This window comes from Apostichopus japonicus, chromosome 11 (assembly GCF_037975245.1).
Source record: "Apostichopus japonicus isolate 1M-3 chromosome 11, ASM3797524v1, whole genome shotgun sequence".
Lineage (NCBI taxonomy): Eukaryota > Metazoa > Echinodermata > Holothuroidea > Aspidochirotida > Stichopodidae > Apostichopus > Apostichopus japonicus.
In genome coordinates this window covers 10,254,702-10,269,855 of record NC_092571.1, presented here as the reverse complement: position 1 = coordinate 10,269,855, position 15,154 = coordinate 10,254,702, and the positions used below count along the sequence as shown (strand labels likewise).

The 15,154-nt window shown below is 36.9% G+C and overlaps 1 protein-coding gene across 2 annotated transcripts in view; it reads left to right on the top strand.

Moving 5' to 3' along the window:
- Positions 1-15,154, top strand: part of LOC139975815 (uncharacterized) — an 87,414-nt gene that overhangs the window by 31,543 nt on the left and 40,717 nt on the right. The gene's annotated exons all lie outside the window — the stretch shown is intronic.

Genomic DNA, 15,154 nt, shown 5'->3' with positions numbered 1-15,154 from the left:
TAATGGCCCCTCACATGGTTCAGTGCTGTGCTACAATTGCTTCTTAGATCCTTAACGGGTAGCATCCCCATATCTTTGAGGTATTTATTAAATCCAAAATAATGTCCAAGTATCTTGTAGCTAGTCTATGACTCAGGTTTTTTCCCTTACAAATAGCAAATATCACATGAAAATTACACTAAAACAGTGATTCAGTGCTGTGTATGTCATAAACTGTACTTTGCAATACCTGAAAGGTTAGCCCACCACCATGCCTCCAAGTGGGTCCTTGCTCTCCCCAATTAGATTTTGATATGCCCCTGGTTTGAAAAAAAAGTACTTATTGGTAAAGTCCATGTTAGTGGAGTATCTGCTGCATCTTTCACTATAGTCAAAAGTGTGTTTGTGTCAATAGAGAAACATCCTGTTGCAAGCAGGGGTAAAGTGTCTACCATTACAGTTAAACTATAGATTTGGTTAAGACACCCATTTGAAGAGAGTCTTGAAGGAGTCAATAAATGGAGTGTAAGACATCCCCTTTGGGGAGAAAATTCTTATCTGATGGAAGGGTCTGGCATTGTCTTTTACAAAGACTGGAACGTGGGTCAATAAAAGTTTTTGAGGGGCCGAAGTCAAATTGGTGTTGGAACACAATCAGTTTAATAAACACATTCCTAGTGTCCCCTTGAGTGTGAAAGCTCGGCAGAGATCCGGGGATCATCCGAGGGTCCTCAAGGATAAACTAAGGGAGGATAGGCCAGCCTACTTACCTTGGGTGTTTCTTCTCCTCTTGTATAGCCTGTTCGCATCCATCTATTGCCAGTTGAATAAATAACACTTTCCTGTCAAGATAAGAGAACAGAGGTGAAGGAGAGATTATCTAGATTGTTTGCTATTTTTCTCCTTAACTTCTGCTCTCGTTATTTGTACCATAGAATAATAGCCTGCCTGCTGTTGTTAATAACAGGATAGGTTTTCTTGTCAGCTTTTAGGGAACACTTTACAGTCTTTGCGGACTCACTTGCTCAAAATATTCGGAATAGGAATTAAAGAAATAGCAAGTCGAATATTCCAGCCGCTCTGATTTCAATGTGTGCTGCTTGGCGTCACACTTCACGCTTTCAAAGTATGTTTCATTGAATTCATGCATTCCATTCGATTCAGGGTCATACACATTCTTTAGCAAAAGTGAACTTTTAATCAAACAAGTGTGATATTGTAGATGCTCAGCTACAAATTTTTCTTCCAAATTTTAATTGCTGCAATATAATATTTACTTTCAGTACTGCATAAAGACTGCATTGTTTTTTATATTGTTAACTAATTGAGACACTTCATTGTTCTTTGCCTCACCCATCGTTCCCCATGCCTCCCCTTCTCCATCCTTCCCTTCCCTATGACTTTCTTTTTTAATACCCTTACCTTCCCTTGTCTACCCCCCCCCCCCCCCCCTTATTTCTCCACGCATTCCTTCCTCCACAGGTTTTTTTCTAGTTGTAATATTTTCATGTTCTAAGCAATTCATCTGGCAGTAGTTGTTAACAGAAGGTTATTCTGTTGGCACAGTTCATTGTGTGGTAAAGACTGTTTGTCCTATTTCAGAGATTCAATATTCCTGCTGTGAAACAGGGTATAGGTTGATGTAAACTCTTTGTAATTACAACTTGTGATGACCTGTTGCACAAATCAAGGCCATGTGGTATATATTTGTCAAGATTATCATGCAGGGTAATTATCAGTAAAATTGGAACAGTTGGTTAGTGTTACAAGCCTTTTGAGGTTTTGAATCAAACCACAAATATTTTAACTTTAGAGTGAATTCATATAATGGGAAGAAGAAGAAGGGTCTAGTGTAATATGAATGTGTACTCAATATAGGGCTAGTCATAATATAACTTTGATAATAGAAATAAAATGATTGGGAATGTCAGTCATTCTGCTGAATTCCAATAGTTATTGTTCATTAAGTGGTTGAATAACGCCAAGCCCCCCTTTTGCAATGTTTTGGCATACCTATTAAAGTAGGCGTACATTTTTTGGATTATGCCTTTATGTGCCATCGTGCTGGTGTCAGTTTATTGCCCTATTGTTCAGTAGCGAGCTAGGTCTTCCTACTATTTCCATACTTGATCACTAGTGGCCTGTCTTCCCTGCGATTTTCTAATGTTTTTCTTTTCTCGTTTTTACCTGAGGCAGGTTATAATATTTCTGGTTTGGGCAGACAGTTGGCACTGTACATAATTTTCAAGGTAAAGTTCCCTGAGGATAAACCTACTGTACCACTATGGGCAACTTGTATGAGTAGAAGTATCATGCTCAGCAATTTAATGAGTATACTGGCACCCTGTTGTGTGTTTAGGTCTCCATTACAGTCAGAATTTACTCCACCAAATGGCTGCAGAACAAATATTTGTACTTGATATTAATTCCGTTTGAACAGAGTAAGGAATCCATTTAAAGTCGAATTAGGCTGAATAATTTAATGTAATGGGCAAAGATTGATCAAATTACATTCACTTAGGTGGCAAGGATTAGTGGGTATTAACCAGGGGTTTTCCTTTTATGACAGCCTGTTGTAGTTTTGTCTAGATAGAAAGTGTAGGCCCAAACAACAACAGAAAAACCAGAACAAGAATATAAGGCATATTATATAAGGTGGTATTTACATTACAAATTATAGGGAACTACAGTGCCATGCCATAAACTGTCTTACTTATATTCAGATGAAATAAATGTAATGGACAAAGATTGATCGAATTACATAAAATAATTCAGGCCAACTTACGTTTACACATTCTATTACACAGGCTCTCTGTTTGCTAACAGTTTTATTTTATTTTGAAATAAATATTAAGGGTTTATGTCATGGATCAACCAGAAGGCTTGATGGATTAATCTGGATATATGTAGGGCCTACATACCATGCATGTTATGATATGTGTATGGAATTGGTTTATAATAAGGCAAGAAGCAGGGGGAGGGGAGGGGGAGGCTGGAGGCTGGAGGAGGGGTGTCAAAAGAAGATCTGAGAAGTGACCATCAAGTATCTATCTTTGAAATAGTTGGAATTAATGTCAGAGAGATTGTACAATTGAACCTGTGAGCTTACACTACGTACGAACCTTGTAAATGAAGTGAAAAGTAGGGCAAAATACGTGTAGCCACTCCAGGAGAAGTTCCTGTTGTGAGGTAATTAAAGGTGCTATTTCTACCCAGGTGATATATTAGAAGTTCATTCTCAATAAGATGGGACCATGTTGTCAAGTGGAAAACTGGGGCATAAGGCAGAAGTTACTGTTCGACGGTAGTTTCTTTTGCAGCAATTTCTCAAGTTTTCCGAGCTCCTAGCTGATTTTATGATCACCACGGTAGTCACGGGTAACGACCCAGAAACCCAATCTATGTAGCTAACCTTTTAATCAGGTGTGGAGAAAGTTGATCATCTTTCTCACAAAACTGATACTTTTTGACAGGTTTAGGTCTTTCTTTATTAAGTGTGGATGATGAAGGAATGTAACTATGAAATCTATTGTCCATTTCCAATGTGTAAAGTTTGCTAAAAGTATGTATCGGTGTGTACTGTATAACAGTGAGTAGAGAGCAACCCTTCTACAGTATGCACCGGTAACCATCATCATAATCTTACAAGTTGTGCTGATCTCAGCTGTTGTTGTCCTGGTGCAATCTCTAATCATTATTTCTGTCCTAGGGCTGTAATAATTTCCCATCTTTAACCAGTTGCATCCTACCTGCAATTATCCTCTTTAATGAGGTTAAACAGTAGAGACATGTAGATCTAAATTGCTACATCTGGGCACCGATTTTACTGTGACTAATAAATGTCCAATTGATTTGGGCTCTCGGTCAGACAATTCCCTGTAAAGGCTACTGAATGTGTTCACAGTAGACACCAGGATCCCACCAAACAATGATTTAATCCCAGTGATTATACTTACTGTAGCTTTCTTTATAAAGCTCTGCTTGTATCTGTACAGGCATCATTTCAGTGTGTAGTTAATGCAGTCATTGCTGTCAATATGTCATGATCTAATGTATTGTGTGATTTGAGTAATCAACTTACTCTGAGTGGGTCTGTATGGATCCATGGTGTTGTATAATGAGTGGACAGTCTCTCCTGGACATGTCATCTCATTAGTTCCTTCCTTTTGTTATTTCCCAAACTTCTCAAGACTGAATATATCTTCTTTTAACCATTGTCTGTCAGTTGACTTTTCACCGAGATGATAATTCTACATTCTTTGCAGATTTTTGTAGAAAGCTGGGTGACAATAGATTCATCAAGTAGTTCACACAAACAGTGAAACTGGTTTTTTACTGTAGACCATATTAAATCATGTGGAATGTTGTATTAAATAAGACCCACATTTTATGATGTTGACACTTGATAGCTTCTCAAATATTCCACAAGAAGTATTTGCAGACAAACGTGACACAATTAAACTGTTAAAGAATGATAAATTGTAATGCAGTCGTTGTGTGGTACTATATCATAATTTAATTCATATGATATCTTAAAGTCCGAGGATTTTAGGCAAAAAATTCAATTTAATGTCTTGTAGATCATTCAAAAACACAATTTCAGTTAATCCTCTTTTATAATATCCTAGCTTGAATAATAAGAGACTTATGTACAATATTTAACAATGACACTAACAATTACAAGAATTCAAAGCAAAGAGAAAAACAGAAAGACATAAAGAAAAGCTTGCAAACCAGGCTTAATTTCTACACCACATTTAGTTATTAGCAAATGACCACTGTAAACATGGATCTCATGCTCATCAATGGAAGTGGCTGGACTAAGACTAAAGGTGCTTTTACTCCTGTCCAAATTAAATTCATGTACTATATGAAGATTGAACCAACCTTGATGAAATGTACTAAAAAAATGATTTGTCTGTTCCATATGAATATTGACAATAATACAGTCTCCAATGGCTTTGGCCTGTTTAAATCTATGGTCAAGCGCTATGATTAATATGGTCATTTTAGTAATGTCAGTATTTATACTGTAGACTGCTTTTATGCCCTGTGAAGTGGATGTCCTTTTACTCAGTGCCTGGGAGTTATTGTTTGCCCTGTTGTTTGTTTGCTGACCTACAGTAGTGCTATTAACCTAGTGTGAAATAACTAGTATATTGCAGCTTAAATATTTGTCTTTGTGTGGCTTTCACAAAATAAACGTCATCTCACAAAGACTGGTTGCTGTAAGTCCTTTTGAGAGAAATTTCCTACTTTAAATGGATAAATTGATTAAAACACAAGGCTTTCAATGCAGATGTTACTTGCAATCAATCACAAATTTTGGTGACCAAAGATTTGATTATAGACCTGCAAGTGGTGACTTATTAAACTTTGCAAGTACCAGTAGGCTACAGTATTTGTGTAATGTTACCTCAGATGATTCCATCAGTAGAAGTATGCAGAGGCGCATGGTTAAAACTCCTTCCACCCCAACTTACTATGAAAAGTGTGACGAAATCAGTGCCACTTTCAGAAGTTTGCCTACATCAGTTCAACAGGGCTAATGGCTTCTTTCTTTTTTGAAGCAGAGATAAACATGTACAGATGTTTCAGTTTACACAAATCAACAAATTGCACTATTAAAGACACAGTGTTATCCTGTTATTTATATCATTTTACAAGTCTTCTTCTTGATTTATGTTGAGGGAATGATGTATATAGCAAGTTATTAGCCTAGATATATGGTCATGGAGACGGGAGGATACGTGTCCTGTTACTGCCTGATATGCCGTGACCTAAATCCAGTATAAAGTAGTACTAAGGACCTGCTGCATGTTAAACCTTCAAGTTTTGTCTGGGGAAGTATTTGAAGTTGACAAAAGTAAATACTGCAGCTCGTTCCATAAACGTCTGGAACATTAATTGTTTGCAGAGATAGATACACTCACGTAACTCTGAGCACTACAGATATACCATGATTCTTGTCATTGGCACCAGACCGGGGGTATATATTTGTATGTATGTATGTATTTTAGATCCTCCTGAAAGCAGGAACTCACGAAGAAGCCTCATTGGCTTATCAAAGCAGCAAGCTGACTGAAGTCAGTCTCTTACATTCATATTTAACGTCCATGATTATGAATTGTTAATTGTCAACAACTCTGTAACTGGACGACATAATTTATCTGGGAGTAACTCGAACCTGAACCTTATGATTGAAAGACACAGGCGTTAACCACTGAGCTAACACTCCACATTAGAATGATAACTTGTGGAATACCTGAGATCCAATCCTTCCCTTTCATTTGGTCTGAACTTTACGGCTGTCGCTGGTTGTGTTCCTGTTGACAACTTTTTTTCTGGATTATTTGTTGTGGCAGGCCAATTGCTAATTCATCCGTATTAATCCATTTTGGCAGAAACAAAATCACTCAGCCATTCCAAGATTTTTATCAGTAATTTGTACAAAGTTCATTAATCCTGAGATAATCTTTCCAAATATTTCATTTGGGCTAAGGGAAAACAGGTCAAGTAGCATTACTTCCTGAGAGAAATGAAGCCACTTTTAAAAAATGTTATAGATTCAAAGCAATTTATAAAAGAATTTAAAGTTTGCTATGTTGGGTCTGATCTGTAAAGTATGTTTGAGTGAAGGTGCAAGTTTCCTGTTCAGAAATAAAGCATTCATGTAGAATGAAAAGGATAGCAGTGGAAATACGCTACATAGAAAGATTGACTCTTAGCCCTGAAAAGTGCCTTGACACAATGGTCAGAGCTGGTATTTACGAAAGTTGGCACTTGGGCAATCTTGACATACTTTAAAAGTTGTCTAGAAAGCAAAAACAAATTTTTTGATGGGTGTTTGGTGTTGAAGGGGTTCAGCAAAAGAGGTGGTTAAGCATACAAAACCTGCAATGGCTGGATGTATCCATGGTTGAGGGAGGGGGAAAGGTTTGGAGGCACGGGAGGAGGGACCAATCAGATACAACCAACATGCAAACACACATTTTCATTACTGTCTGCATTCTATCACAGATCTGTGTGACCTGTCATGCAAAAATTATCTTCATGATGTTATTATTTGTCACCCTTTCTAAACTTCTGTGGTCATTTAACTCTATTGTGGTTGGCAAACAAGACTAACTTCTCTCAGAGAGGGCTCTTCTCAAAGCAAATGTTACATCATTACAATAACTGATTACTTGGAAATTGAAGTCTAGGGTTAGGATTCAAAGTAAACTCTAGAGAGATTTCCATGACAGTGAGGTTTGGATGAGTAACTTCTGGGAATCTTGTAAAACAATAACAAGTTACAAAGTAATTAGCTGGTTTCAGAGTAACTAATTCTGTGCTAAAAAGCTTAAACTTTTCCTAGTCAGATTTATGTTGTTGATTATTTACATATAAAGAAATGTGTGTGTGTGTGAACTTTGAAGAACATGGTGGATGATGATTTGTTTGAAAATGGCTCTGTGTTTTGTTATGCAATCTGGCATATTATATGCTCTGATTCTGAGAATGCATTATCTTTGCTACACTTCTGTGTTTTTGCCTCAAATGCATACTTTATCTTTTTTCTAAGAGTTAAGATTTCATGAGTGAACTATACCCTGTCTTTTCTCAGTTGCATTGTGGGTAAAATATCCATGGATTATAGACAAAGCATGTACTTGTTGTGCGACTGAAAAATGTTAGATTTCAGCACACCCTTATTCTCTGAATGTTGTATGCTATAGCTGAATGGTTTGTGTAAATATTGAAGTGAACTTTAATTGACAGTTCTCTGGAGGTGACAACAAAACCCAGCATATTTAGTTACCTGTGTTTTGTATTGCTTATTTGTGATTATCATTTACAATGGCCCACTGATGATATACAGACAAAGACATAACTGTTATGCTTACTGTGTCCTTTAGTGCATGTAGTTGCCTCGCTGTTTGCATGTCTGTGCTCAAAACAGGAGATAATGATACAATTGTAATACTATGTTTGTACTTTGATGAGATTTTACCTGCTGGTGTGTGACCCCTCATGTGTAAAGCACAAGTGAATGAAGAGAGTGCAACAGTACGTGGGCGCACGTGAAGAACAGCATGCACCTCAGATCACTTCAAAGTTTGACTCCAGTGACATATTTAGTGACTCTAGTAATCCACACTTCCTGTTGTAGTCATTTGTTGAATTGATTTATAATGAAGAAGCAGTAACTTTTTAAGAGTACTTTCTGGCTCGTATGACTTGTTTGTAACGGAGCGATCTTTCGTGGGACATTCTTCAGAAGAAATCCAGCGACATTGCCCGGTGCGCTTTCTGCACGCTGTTTAGTTTAACTTGACCTAATCACTTACTCAAGACTGATCTAAAATACTTCCACATGGATATCCTACACTTCCATCTGATAAAAATGTGAGATAATTCGGATGTTTTTTCTCGTCCAAAGAGGAACAGTTTTGTGTACCCTCTGTCGGTTTCATCACCAAGGTGCGCTGTGTGTTTTAGACTCATACAGCTTAACAATTTCCTGTTTTTGACAAGTGCTTCTTCGGTTGGAAAAGGCTGCCATTGAGAACAAAAGACAGACGGAAGTTGTAGCTTTTAAATTGTATCGGCCAGTATTGGGATCTGTACTGGTCAGCTATGCAGTCGCATTATACAGTATTGTATGGAATGTTATGTACTCTCTGAGAGCTTTATTATAAACAGTTTCCCTTTTTGTTTCAAACTTTAACCGAAATGGCTAGATTGTACATTAGAATTGAAAATAAAATATTACGGAATGAATAGATTCAGAGAAGAGGCATGAAAGAATAAGAAAAGAGGCATGCTCAGACTATGCCCGCCTTTTTCCTTACAATAAGTGCTTACAGAATTGACTAATTAATATTAAACTCAATGACAGACTGACTGTGTTGAAAATTGGAACTTCCTGAGTACTGTATATGGTGACTTTGCGGTTCAGAAATTTGAATACATAACATGTGGCAATGCTTGAGTCTGTCATTTTATGAGTATAAAATATGTATTATCAAACATGTGTTTTGCTGCTAAATTTTGTTAGCTTACATAAGTAGACTTCCTGCTTCAAACATATTTGTCATGTCTCACTATAGACAATGGGAGGAGGGAGACCAGTATATAGTGTGTAACATTTGGTCACACTTCTAATTGGCATAGCTCTAGGCAGATAACCTTTCAAGAACCATATTTGTGTCTGATGTATTCACAGCCAATAAACACAAAAACGAACATCATGTACACAACAGGGATATTTGACATCAGAATGTGCAGCTACTGTAAATTTGCTGCTTTGACAAGCTACCTTTTGGCAGCAGAAATAGACTGTTTGTCACTTACACAGCAGAGCTGTAAAAACAGATTAAAGGCGTTGAAGACTCGCCCCCAAACCGTGTGCCACCCTCTGAACAGAGTTAACTTTCAATTGCTTGGAAATGAAGTTTTCTTCTTTTCACCACAATATGCAGACAGTAATGAAACGTGATACCTTGTTATCTTTGATGAGATTAGCTACTATGTACACTGTGCTGCATGTATTGACTGTACACTAGTGTCTAATTACCGATGGTAGCAAGCTGTGTGTGTATTTTCTGGGATCGATGATGGTGTCTAACACTTCTGTTACACCTCATTCGAAACTAGGTCAGATTACCGGCATCATAGTTTCTTTGTGCGCAGTCTTCACTCCCTTTAAGCCTACAGGTCAAAGTGTCTATTCTGGGCATATAGCATACATTTATGTTTGCTGGCTTATCTGTATGTATATCTCTGAATAACAGAAATTCAAACTAGACTGCACTCATTGCTTTTCCTTCAAACTGTATTTTGGATGACTTCAAATGTTTAGGAAATTTGTGGAAAAATGCACAATTACCTTCAGCGCCCTCTATCATGTTGAACTGACAGGAAGTCTTATTTGGAAATGCTGGTGAACTTTCAATGTTGAAAGTTCGGTAGAACTTCAGTTCTAATTATCAAGGGAAAAGAAAACAGGTTTATTGTCGCACCAATTTACTGTTTCCTCAAATTGTTTTTATATTCTTTTATAGTTTTTACTTTAAGCTCAACAAAACTGAAAAGGCAATTTAATTGGCACTGAGAGGCGGTATGTGGTTATTGTATTGGTTGTTGTTCTTGCTGCAAAAAGGAGTGTGTTTAGTTAAAGTCTCAATACCTGTTTGCTGATGAATTTCGGAAAACAACTTGGGAGTTTTAAAGAGTATTCTCTTGGTTAACTGCATGGGTATGTTAATGCTATTTGACCACACAGAAGGGGGGCAGTCTTCTCACCTCCAAATAGCAGTAGTACGTAACTTATCAAATAAACTGCAGTAACTATAAAATTACAAAACTTTGGGGTAAATTAATGAGTGCAGAGCATTCTTTTTCATATTTTAGGATTAAATAGAAATTCTGATCTAACTACTAAGTTTGTAATGTTTCTCTTACTTGTGTGGAATATGAAATGCCAAAGTGAAGAGATATCTTTCAGTTTTTCAGTTTTTTTTCTCAATCCAGCTAGTTAACTCCTTCTCTGTAGATAAAGATTTTGCTATTTCAAAATTTCTTAAGTGAAAGGAGAGACCCCATTCATCAATCTTGACAATCATGATGTTATCTTTGCTATTTAGGTACAATATTCTAAAATTGTCACTGATATGCTGCAGTGATAGCAACCACAAAGACCTCATTGTTAGATCTATGTGTGTGGTTGGTAGGTAGCGCTCCCTCCTGCTGGTCCATTCAGGCGCTCCCTGGTACCCCTTTGTCCCTAGATCAACAATGGAATCCCAGTATCTATTATCAGGAATTGTGTGGGCATATTCCAATTGTCATGCAACTTGTTAGTTTCTGATTCTGTCTACCACACCTGTACTTTATGTCCCAATCAGCTTCACTGTTAGAATATGAGGGATTATCAATCACACTTAAGAATATGAGGGATTATCAATCATCTTCACAGTAGAATATGAGGGATTATCTATCAGCTTCACTGTAAGAATATGAGGGATTATCAATCAGCTTCACTGTAAGAATATGAGGGATTATCAATCAGCTTCACTGTAAAAATATGAGGGATTATCAATCAGCTTCACTGTAAAAATATGAGGGATTATCAATCAGCTTCACTGTAAGATTATGAGGGATTATCAATAAGCTTCACTGTAAGAATATGAGGGATTATCAATCAGCTTCACTGTAAGAATATGAGGGATTATCAATCAGCTTCACTGTAAGAATATGAGGGATTATCAATCAGCTTCACTGTAAGACTATGAGGGATTATCCATCAGCTTCACTGTAAGAATATGAGGGATTATCAATCAACTTCACTGTATGAATATGAGGGATTATCAATCAGCTTCACTGTAAGATTATCAGGGATTATCAACCAGCTTCACTGTAAGAATATGAGGCATTATAAATCAGCTTCACTGTAAGATTATCAGGGATTATCAATCAGCTTCACTGTAAGAATATGAGGGATTATCAATCAGCTTCACTGTAAGACTATGAGGGATTATCCATCAGCTTCACTGTAAGAATATGAGGGATTATCAATCAACTTCACTGTATGAATATGAGGGATTATCCATCAGCTTCACTGTAAGAATATGAGGGATTATCCATCAGCTTCACTGTAAGAATGTGAGGGATTATCAATCAGCTTCACTGTAAGACTATGAGGGATTATCAACCAGCTTCACTGTAAGAATATGAGGGATTATCAATCAACTTCACTGTATGAATATGAGGGATTATCCATCAGCTTCACTGTAAGAATGTGAGGGATTATCAATCAGCATAAAAAATATCGTTGGTGTTGCAATGTTTCTTGTCATCCGTCCTAGGCATCCCATGACATATTTGTGTATGTTTCCTGGGTACTTAACTGAAGTAGCAGGTGGCCTGTCACCTCAGGGTGCACCCCCTATAGTCGAGTCTGTATTCATCTAAATACGGTGCTGCCTAAATGTGAAATGAAACTCGTCAAGTGGGTGCAAGAGAACTGCTGCTGGTGAGAGGCAGCAGGTAAAATTATGAAGAGATCATTGAAAAACACTGAAAAGATGCCGGTGAAGGTATTAACCCATTATTCATGCATTACAAACACAGCATGTTGTACCAATATTTGGTATCTATGGCCGATCTGTTTGTTGATTCAGGGCTTTAAAAATGTACTTCTTTATTAGAAGTTGTCAATTAGAAGAGTACAAGTACAATTTAGTTGAATATTTTCAAGGTGCTTAATGCAATATGATAAGCTGTGTGGGTTGAGTAGAGCTGTTAAATAATTAATTAATTCAAACAATCACTGAGCTCTTTAACCTTCACTTGTTAAAATAGTAGAAATACCTTAGAACTGAAATGATTCTTTGCTCTACAGTTTTGGCAACTGCACTGTTTTTTTTACCCTGAAGAGAAGGGAATATGTTGGTTAATAAATCTTTAGTGTACTCAGCATCCTTCACAAAGGTCAATATATTATGATTATTATTGTTTCACCCCACTATTGTAACTAAGGTGAGATAAAACATGATACAAAATGATGATTCATGACTGCACTGTTTGGCAGTAATGAGTTGTCTCCAGGTATCGGATGGTACCACATTGATGCTTTCAAATTCCTCGTATGGGCAAGTAACCATTGGATAGAATCTGTGCTCTGGTCATCATGTAAGATGGAATTGATATGAACAAACATTTTGCTGAATGACATACAATATACCAAAGCAGTGTCTCTACTAACAATATTCATAGTATCTATCGGTCCCATTGCAAAGGAAAGAGTTGAATGGAATTCTTATCTACAGATTATAGATTTAATTAACAGTTTTACAGCTATTATCGCACCTCTTGAGATAAGATTTAACAAAACACTCGCTCCACTTACCCATATCCTGTTTTTTCCCGTGAACAATCAGCGTCTTTGTGAAATATCGAACATGGCCGTTTTTTAGTAGGTGATGGTATGCAGCACTTGAGGGGGGATGATAAATTTATACAGAGATCAATTTATACCTTTAAATATCCCAGAAAGGAAGATCATTATCAGTGTCAACAACTGTGAAGATTGATTTCCTGTATTTTAAGACATTCTTTCATACCGGCAGCATAGTTAGCGGGGCAAACAGTCCCATATTTATATCAATATTTAGGTTGTTATTCCGAGTACAATGTTAAGTATGCAAAAGAACATAAATTACTATCATTGAAGTATTGTTGAGTGTTGTTTCCAAACATGATTGGAAACACATGTGTATATAGGACCCAATCTGGAATGCAAGCTATCTTTAGATTGGATTTACTGCAGTCATGGAGGGCTTGTATTTGAATATAAAGGTATTTAAGTAGTGTATAGTTCTAAGAATCAAGTTGGAAACTGGAAAAACTGTACTTTAAGCGGACCTAGCATAGCAAGTGTTTAACAGTTGTTATCAGGACCCTGTGTACAATTGGCACATCACATTTGTAAGATCTCCACTATTCTATTGCTTCATATATTTACTTTGTTTCCTTGCTTACCTATCTCCTCACAACCTTAGCACTATCACTATACTGTACCTTGCCTAGAGTGAACTGGTCAACTTTTAGCCCTGTATTACCTCACTTTGACCAGTCAATGATCCTCCTCATTCTACTACACAAAGTGTCAATCAGTGTTACTAATTCCTGGCACTTTGTTATCTTTTCGTATCGTCATAAAATCTACAATTCACATTTGCCTTATTCCTTCTAGCGTAGTGTTTGACATTTGTCAGATCCATACAGAATCCTATACCTATTAATATCGTGTAACATTCTTCTGGTCAGATTTGTGATATTATTCTAGCCTACTGGTTAATACTTATCAGGCCATATAACGGTCAGATCAGAGAGAAGTTAAAATATTCACTCATCAGATACCCTATGTATATATGATACATTAATGAGTAGTAAAAGACCAAAAGTGGTTTCTTTCCATCCATCGCAAATTGTGGTAGTCATTTTTAGAGTAGCTTAATTGGTATTATGCCTTGTAAATTGTAGGCTCAAGTTAAGCCCTAGCTACCATGAAGTATGAAGAAACTTGATATTAGTTAACAGCACTATTTATTGTCCAGTCATTCTCTCATTTTCTTCCATAAATTCAAAGACTGCGCCCTGAAAAGTCACTTTATTGTCCCGTGCTATGATGTGCCATGCTATAAGTAATTAAGAGTTAAAGACTATCAGGAATATGTCCCATTGAACAATTCAAGATTGATGTAGTTTAAGCTTTATCCCCGAAATCCTCGGCCATGTTGATTGTGTATACGGGTCAAGGATCTCTTCTTTAGGTAATATACGTAATCTCTCCATGGTAGTTGATCTGATCTTTTGGTTGCTGTCACGGGGTAGGAACTGACAAGTATGTTTTCAGCAAACAGTTGATAGACCATCTCAATGGTCCATGAGAGGCAGAGATGACAAAGACTATAAGCCACACTATAAGTATTTGCATTGTCTTCATTTTAATAGAAATCTAATCCACTAGATAAACAAAAGGGTTTGGGTGATTGAAAGCTTCATCTCTGAGTGGCAACAATCTCTCCTTTTCATATGCTCTCCTTAAATTACCAGTTTTTAAACAGGACAGGATCATTCTTTCTCCCTTAGTACTTTCTCTGCAGGGAGGAGGGGTAAAGTTGGGGTGATATTTCTAAAAAGTAGTTAAAATAGAAACCATATTCAGCACACCAAGTGAAGTTAACTTTTATCACCCAACATTTTAGGTTTCCCAACTTTAGGGGAAAACTATGGAGTCACCTTTACTGACCTCAATTGCATCATTTTATACATAAGTTTTTAGTTAAGACTTTGCAAGAAAAGGCATTACTGATAACAGTTTAAAGTGTGGTTGGGATATCAAATTTGTTGATGACTATTAAAATATTGATAATGAGCAACATTGAAAACAGTGAAAAAATAGCATAGTTCTTGATTGTGTGATATCAGAGCAGATGCTAAATTAGTGGTCGTGAACATTCATAGGCCGCGACCTAGCGATCATCCCGGCCCCCTCCCTCGAAATCCTTTGCAACCCAAAGATTGGGTTATTGTGACCCATTGGTTCCGGATTGCCTTAGTAAATAAAAGACAAAAATTGACATTTCATCTCCGTCTCAACAACAAATACATGCTTTCTCTGTAA